Consider the following 9096-nt stretch of genomic DNA (forward strand, 5'->3'; position numbering starts at 1 on the left):
GCCCATACAGGGTCAGAATCATCAATGTCGCTGTCTTCCACCTCCACACCTTGTCCCATGGGAAGGTCTTCAGGGCCATAACCCACACGGAGCTGTTATCTCCTATGAGAACAGTGCCTTCTTTTGGACACCTGCAGAACCTGCCTGAGGCTCTTCTTGAAGATATGTCACTCTTTTCAGAAAGATATCCATGGTGGTTTGCTTGGTTTGTTTCTTTTTCTCATCCTAGATTTATGTGAGTAAAATGCATTGCACTATGACATTACCATGGCTACAACGTCCCTAGGGGGTGGGAGATTTCAGCTCCGTTATAATCTTATGGTACCACTGTGGTATATGCGGTCCATCCTTGACCAGAAGAGTCTTTACTTGCAGCACATGATGATACATACCGTGAACGCGTACATGGCAAGTGTGCTGCTCTGCCCTTCCCGTGATCTATGAAACAATGGGCTTGAGATTCTCCCTGGTGCCATCTTTAAATTATCGTTCACTGTGCAAACATGCTGTTGAGCAGAAGGATCATGCCCTGCTTTGCAAGGCTGGAGCTGAGCCCCTGCAGACACATGTCTGCCTTCCCAGCTCCTCCCTGTCAGGCTGTGCCATGGGGGCCTGGAGAGAGGCTGTAAGACCGGGTGTCACCGCAGCAAGTGTGCACTCAGCAGTAGCAGGTGGTTCTAGCTTGCTTTTTTTTTTGGAGATGGAGTCTCACTCTGTCACCCAGGCTTGAGTGCAGTGGCACAATCTCAGCTCCCTGCAACTTCCGCCTCCTGGGTTCAAGTGATTCTCATGCCCCAGCCTCCCGAGTAGCTGGGACTACAGGCGTGGGCCACCATGCCTGGCTAATTTTTGCATTTTTAGTAGAGATGGGGTTTCACTCTGTTGGCCAAGCTGGTCTTGAACTCCTGACCTCAGGCAATCTGCCCACCTTGGCCTCCCAAACTGCTGGGATTACAGGCGTGAGCAACTGTACCCGGCCTCTAGTTTGCTTTTATCCTTGTCTGTACTCCTTCAAAGATGCCAGCACCAACCTTGAGGGCCTTAGACCCAGCTCAGCAGAGCACCCACCCCCAAGCTCTTGGGGCAGATGAGCCTCTCCCCTCCAAGAGTCTCACTCCCAGCTCCTGGAGACAGGCACCAGCCCTGCACGCCCCTTCTTGGAGCGTTCAGCAGCACCTTGGCTGGGTCTCTCCCCTGAACGTCTAGATTTCAGAACTCTCAAAGCCTCCTCTTTTCCCTCTGGCCTGGTGGTGGCAGCTGCTTCTCTCAGGACCATCTCTGAGATAATGCCACTATGCCTCACTTTCCCCTCTTCAGTTCCGTAATCGCTGACTCACAGATCTGGGTATTAAATCCCTCTGTTAATATGGCTGGTGTATTTCTACTTCCTGGCTAGACTTTGGACACGAGAGTGATACAAAGGGGACAAAGCCGCCATGCCCCATGCTCAGATTGAACCTGCAGGGGACACAGCTGCCATGCCCCATGCTCGGATTGCACCTGCACAGGTCCCAGAAGCCCCTCCTGTCCGAGGGTGCCGCAGCCCTGATGGGGATCAGGCCCTTCATGGTGGCCACATCTGGCTGCCGTTGGGCCTGCCCCAGCAACCACTGTGTTCTTTGTTTGCCACACCATTTCCTATGTAGGGTGGCACCACTTCATCTACCATCCTTTGGCCAAGAGAGGAGCCATCTCGTCCCAGAGCTGGAAGAGGGTTTGGAGGTTGATCCTACTCAAGAATTGCCCCAATGGAGGGGCATGGGGTCCATGGTAGTGCTGTTTCTACACGGCCTGCAGGTTTTTTCTGTCCCTTCTCTCGTCTCTTATATATTTGGATTTCACCTTTTTTTCTTTATTCAGTTTATCAATTGACTACCTTACCTGTGAGTAAACAGTTTGCCAGCAGAAATAATAAATGCATGTAAAACAACCAATTAACTGTCTTTGAGGTTTCTTGGTAGAGTAGATTCAGCTGAGATTAATGGCGTCAGGCTCTGCAGCCAGATGTAGGTGGAAGTTTTTCCTTCTGGCTGCGGTACAGGTGGTGCTAAGGACGGCTGGCCACTACCCAAGATTTCTTCAGGGACTACTACTGTGGCAGTTTTTTCCCTCTCCAATTTCAAGGTTCATTTTGTTTTGCTTTTTGGCAGCCATTGGAGCTTCTCTATGGGGGATTCCAGCGGCAAACACAAATGAAAATGCAGGAGGACATAAATGACTGACCTAATGCCCCAAGAGGAAGAATGATAGGGGCGTTTAGATAACAAGTTCCCAGATTCACTCCAAGGACGGGGAAGGCTGTGGTACCAGACTGGCATTTAAGGAGTGCTCAGGGTCTTCGAGTTGATGATTTCTCTTCATATCATTTTCCCAGCGTGGGCAACACTCCTGCTCTGTATAAGCCGGAAAGAACCCTGTATGCAGGGTGGGATCTGGGCTTCGGGGGTTTGTGCCTGGGCACTGGTGCTTGTGCTGCTTCTCAGTATAGAAATACTCTCTGAAGATGAAGGGAAGCAATTTTTTTTTTTTTTTTTTTGAGACAGAGTCTTGCTCTGTCACCCAGGCTGGAGTGCAGTGGCACAATCTCGACTCACTGAAAGCTCTGCCTCCTGGGTTCACGCCATTCTCCTGCCTCAGCCTCCCAAGTAGCTGGGACTACATGCACCCGCCACCACGCCCAGCTAATTTTTTGTATTTTTAGTAGAGACAGGGTTTCACCGCATTAGCCAAGATGGTCTCAATCTCCTGACCTTGTGATCAGCCCGCCTCAGCCTCCCAAAGTGCTGGGGTTACAGGTGTGAGCCACTGTGCCTGCCGAAGGGAAGCAATTTTTAAGTGACCAATGTTAATTACCTTAGTAATTAACTAGGAATGGGTGGGAGCTGGAATTAACTAGAATTAACATTCCTAGTAATTAACTAGGAATGGGTGGGAGCTGGAATTTGGGGACAAAATTTGACATTTGGCAAGCCCCATAGTTGTGAAGATTTAAATTAAAAAAACCTCTCTTGCTTCTTGTGCTTAGAACCTTAAATGGAAATACTTCAAATTAAAATAGTAAGAATTTTGACAACAAACAGATGTCTTCCTGGGGGTCATCTTGGGTATTTAGAATAACATCTACATGTGGTAAGAATAGGCCGGGGGGGAATGGGGCTTTGCATGAGAAAAAAAGGATGAGGAGGGGATTTTGAGCTGAGGAGAAACACGGAAGCAAATTGAAGTGAGTCTGTAACTTGCCAGCCATTGAGTGCACCATCTTGGAAGCGGGTCTTCCAGCCTCAGTCAAACCTTCAGATGACTGTAGCCCCAGCTGGTGTCTTGACTACACTTGACTACATGAGAGGTCCCGAGGCAGAAACCAACTAAGCCACTCCCAAATTTCTAAACCACAGAAACTATGAGATAACAAACGATTATTGTTGTTTTAATGTAAAACAAACTAAATATGAAACTCGAATCTAATACTAAAAAGAAAGGATAAATTCAATACAAAAGAAAGGATATAGAATTCCATTTTGCTACATTCTGTTTCATGCAAACTAGATATGGATTTATATAAACTGGATTAATTTAATTTAATACACAAATATAATTCATCAAATTATAATACATCACTTTAGCATTAAGGTAGCAGATTTAAAATACACTTCTGTTTATAAAAACTCAATTCATGTATCTGGAGAGCACTTGGAACTCTATTTGCTGAGAGGTTTCACCAACATGTTTGATGGGTGGGAGGGCAAGGCAGGAGGAAGACTCAGCCCTTGGCTGCCCAGCCTGGATCAGGCTGCTGCCTGGAGCACAGACACACAAAGCATTAGTGGCCACATGGAAACAGATTGCTTCTCTCATTCCTTCCTGCTCCACTCTTTGGTACCACTCTTGCTCCCCTATTTGGTGCCACTAACCTGGGTATCTCTCCCTGGTTAACAGGAAGAGAGTGTGTGTGTGTATACATGCACACACACACACACACACACACATACACATATACACATATGTATGTATGCATACAGAAGATTTCCATCAATCAAATATTCAGCAGTAATAACAAAGCTACAAACAAATCACCCAGGTGTCATCATCAAAATGAGGCCTAAATGGCTCAGCCCCGCATGTCTCAGCCTACGGCATAGCGGGAGCTTTCCTGACTCAGGAGTGGAAGGTGCAACTCATTACAAGGCCCTTACACATCACCTAATGTGAAGGGCCCTGCCCACAGCTGCTGAGACCCAGGAAAGCCACTTAATTTGAGGCCTCCTCCCCCACAACTCACTTAGCAAGTCATATTTTGTGCCCAGAGCTATCACCTCAGGCTGTATCCCAAAGTTTTCTGTTAACTGGAAGGAAGAATATCGAGCCCTCTGTGTGCAGGTGGACAAACTTTGAGACTGTGGCGTTTACAGCAACAGCTGCGCCAGTGATCCCATCTCCACCTTCAGCTCAGTTGGAAACTGGACTTGGGGGGATAGAAGGGAAGAGAGTCGGTGCCCCATTGGTTTGTTACCTTCCCAACATGCAACAAGTCAGAGTTTCCACGTAGCTGAAAGAGGAGGTGGTCTGATTTACAAAGACAGACGAGCCCACAGCTTCCTGTTTGGCCACCGACAGGCTCACTCTCACCTCACCGAGGGTGCCTCTGTCCTGTCCCAGCACTGTTAAGGTGCAATGGGTCCTTGGTCTAGGAGTGAAGACGATGGGATGAAGATGGGGGGATGGAGTGAAATAAAAGGGGCTGACTCTCACTTCGCTTTCTTCATCCTTCCTGCTCCTTAAGTTAGTTGGATTTTTTTCCTCTTGATAAAGTTATTCCTACAATTGGCCTACAGGAAAAGGAAGAGAGGCAAAAGAAACAAAGTGTAAAGTGACTCTCCTGGCCTGGCAGCAATGATAACCCACACCATTGACACCATATATTCCCTTATTATTTTACAACAGAAGGGATTGCCTTTTGATGTAACCAAATATGGCATTTTATAATCTTTTTGACAGGGTTCAGTTTATCTTGTTGAGCTTAATTTTTTTATGTATTCTAGGTCCAAGTTAATATTTAAATGAGGCTGAGAAGGGGAAGGGCTAGAGGAAGAACTCTGGCTGTGCCCTGTGATGCTTCGCAAGTGCAGCTGGAGGAAAGTGCCTGTCAGTGCAACCAAAACCACATTTGATGGAACAAGAATAACAGCCCAGTTCTTTGATCCGTTTAAATAGGACCAACAGGTGCATATGAGAGAACTGGGTCAATGGGTTCTTAGTGTCACAGAAAATATGCTAATAAAACAAAAACCAGCTTGGAGATCAGTGTGTGTGTGTGTGTGTGTGTGTGAACCCTGGATTCTGTGAGTTTAAAATGAACCAAAAAGTAGGGCCAGCACTGTGGCTCACGCCTGTAATCCCAGCACTATGGGAGGCCAAGATAGGCGGATCACTTGAGGTCAGGCGTTCAAGACCAGACTGGCGAAACCCTGTCTCTACTAAAAATACAAAAATTAGCCGGGCGTGGTGGTGGGCACCTGTAATCCCAGCTACTCAGAAGGCTGAGGTGGGAGAATTGCTTGAAACTAGGAGGCAGAAGTTGCAGTGAGCTGAGATCGTGCCACTGCACTTCAGCCTGGGAGACACAGTAAGACTCCATCTCAAAAAATATGTATATAAACAAATAAACAAAATGAACCAAAAGGTAGAATACACAGGAGCTCTCATTACAGCAGAGTAGCTTCAGCCCCTGTCACACTACATCATCAGCTTATGGTCACTAACATCATAATGTTCTCTCCTTTTCTGGATTTCTGTATTCCCCTCCACTCAGCTATTTGCCTATTCACGCACCACTATGACACTTTAAAAAAATACCAACAGAGGCTTTAGAGTTTGTTATGATACTTAATTGATCTTTGTGTTAGTCAGGTGCTATAGTTTGAATATTTGGGTCCCTCCAAAATTCATATGTTGAAAACTAATAACCCAGGCGATATTGCCAGGAAGTGGGGTCTTTGGGCAATGAGGTCACAAGGGTGCAGGCCTCATGAGTGAAATTTGTGTCCTGATAATACAGGCTTCAGCGAGTTGCCAGGCCCTTTTGCCTTTCCATCTCTTCTACCACCATGTTTGTCTCTTTTGGCCCTTTGCCTTCTGCCATGTGAGAACAGAGTGTTCAAGGCACCATCTTGGAAGCCAAGAGCAGCTCTCACCAGACACTGAATTTGCTGGCACTTTGATCTTGGACTTCTCAGCCTCTATAACTGTGAGAAATAAGCTTCTATTCCTTATAAATTACTCAGTCTGAGATTTTGTTACAGCAGCAGGAATGGATAAGACTTCAGTGTTCGCCAAAGAAACAGAACCAAAATTGTATATCTCATATTACATATGTATGTCTTAATATATCTATAGCTGTGGCTATATGATCTACCTATGTACGTATGTATGTATCTACCTATGAGATTTATTATAAGAGATTGGCTTAAACAAGTAGAGAGATTAAGAGGTTCAGTTGGCAAACTGGAGAACTTAGAGAGCTGATAGTGTAAGTTCCATCTTAGTCTGAGACTGAAGTCACAAGAAGACCAATGTCCCAGCTTGAAGATAGTCAGGCAGAGGTGGGAACTCTCCTTTATTCCACCTTTTTGTTCTATTGAGGCCCTCAACAGACTGGATGAGGCCTAGTCACATTGGGGAAGGTGACCTGCTTCATGTATCTACAAATTTAAATGTTAATTTCATCTGAAAACACCTTCACAGACACATCCAGAATAACGCCTAACCTGATATGTGGGCATCCTGTGGCCCAGTCAGGTTGACACATAAAATTAAACATCTCAGTATCATATTATCATCCTCACTGTTCTTCATGGCATGGCTTTTCTAATATTGTTAAATAATATTTTCCAATTAAACATCATCAACTTGTCTAGCTCCAGGTACGACACCGTTGGCATTTTTATTGGGATTGTATTAAATGCCTCAATGCCTAAATCAAACTGTAATCTTTTGGATCATCTTATCCGAGAATCAGGGCTGTCTTCTATTAGATTTTAATACTCTCATTCTTTATCACTCCCTAACCCAGCTTATCTTGTCTCAGCTGCCTGAGAAAAATGAGTCAAGAGTCTGAAATGTGCAGTCAGGCTGATCACATGTCTTGTGGTTTAGGAGAACAGAGCGTTCTAACCGCGGTATTCAGGTCAAATCCTCCAGCAAGCATTTATTTCCTAGAACAAAGCCTTCTTAATGAACACAGGTTTCCACCTCATACTGGGTTCTCTTACCTTAAATCTTTTCTAGTAGAAGCAGAAGAATAAATGGAATCTAAGACTGAATGAATCCCCAGCTCGGTGCCACCCTGGCCAGCCTTGCTTAGAAGAGCCCGAGAGCCAATGAAGTTCCCTATCACGGGCAGCTGTCAATGTAGGAACTATTTCTAGAGGAAGTTTTCTTCTTTTGCCTGCAGTCCCAGCTACTCGGGAGGCTGAGGCAGGAGGTTTGCTTGAGCCCAGGAGATGGAGGCTGCAGAGAGCTGTGATGTTACTACTGCACTCCAGCCTGGGTGACAGAGTGAGACCCTGTCTCTTTTCCCTCAGAGTTTGTTTTGCTATACCCAGAACTTTCCTGACTGGGTTAGTGTCACTGAGATTTTCCCTTACAGCTTTAGGGAGCATTATATAATTGTACACTGGTTCAGGCTTTCCTAGGACGACAACAGTATAAGAGGGACTCCAGGCTCTCTGCAAGGCTTCTTGCTCCAAAAATCCACTGTAGAAATTGTTGTTTTTGCCCTAAAAAGTCAGAGACACAAATTCTATGTAGCTGGAAGAGAATGAATTTCTGTGCCCAGTTTGTGGTAGTTTATCACAGCAGCCACAGGAAATTAATAGAGGTAGCGGGTGCCCTTCTGCTAAATCCTGCATCCCTTCATATCATCAAAAGGTAAACAGTCATTGTTTTTGTGAACTGGGCAAGGTGTTAGCTCTGTAATCCTGAGGTTCGCTTCTCTTTGCATTAGGGAACTGTGGTGTTCTGAGCAGTATTCCTTGCACCTAGCGGTTTGGAGAGGACTCAATCTCCCAAGGCCTCAGTGCCATCTGGCTGCTACTATGCACAAGCATGCAGTCCCCACGCTCCTACCCCAACACTAGGGACTTTCTTCTCCCATCCCCCACTGCTTTTAATGATGTGAGTAGTTATAGTTCTGTGGGAATGCGAGAGCTATCTGAAGTATTGCGACTTCAAATAACTTTAGTTCATTTACATGACCATGGTGACCACATTCTGAAAGATGAGTCTAAGATTCTGGGAGCACATTCATATGTTGTTATTATGCCACCTGGTGATCTTGAAACTTCTACAGATGTGGGGGCGGGGTTGAGATCAGTGCTGATGTTGGTAAGATTTACTACATTAAACCAGGTAGACTTCCTGCATAGCAAGCTTGCATATGGACTACAGGCACAGAATGAAACTTAACCCAAAACACGGTATCTAGTTCCATGACTGGTATTTGGAGCCATCAGAGTGCTTCCCCTGGAGCACAGCATCCTGGCGTGGGGTTGCTCCTGCTTGCCACCTTTTCAGTGTGCTCACCGGGGAGCCACGGGTTGGGTATCTTCCTTCTCCATCCTGACAGTCAGAGGCTGCCATCTTGCCTCGTGGTGGTGACACAACCTCTCCCCCAACCTGCAGGTCCCTGTTCCTCCACCGTCCTCTTTGCCACTCCTGTGCCAGTTTTATCTTGTACTTTACTGCCTGTTGGGCAAGGCAATGTGCCATGGTCCCTGAGCACACCTGCACATGCTTGCTGACCATGCTGGGAATGCAAGACCCTTCTTTCTCTTTGACAGAGCAGGAGCACCACCATCTTGGACAAACACCACCATTCTAAGTTCCCCTTGATTTAAAAACTGCCTAAATCCAGCCCCCAAACATCAGCCTAATGGCTAATGTCAACATAACCAGAAACATCCCAACCCTAAGATAAACTTCTCTCCGGCCAGAAACACGCCAACCCCGAGATGCCTCCCTCCGACCAGAGACATTCCAACCCTGCGACAGACTTTCCCTCATGTAGAAACATTCCGAACCTACGATAAGCTACCACCT

Source organism: Symphalangus syndactylus, chromosome 6 (assembly GCF_028878055.3).
Source record: "Symphalangus syndactylus isolate Jambi chromosome 6, NHGRI_mSymSyn1-v2.1_pri, whole genome shotgun sequence".
In the NCBI taxonomy this organism is placed as follows: domain Eukaryota; kingdom Metazoa; phylum Chordata; class Mammalia; order Primates; family Hylobatidae; genus Symphalangus; species Symphalangus syndactylus.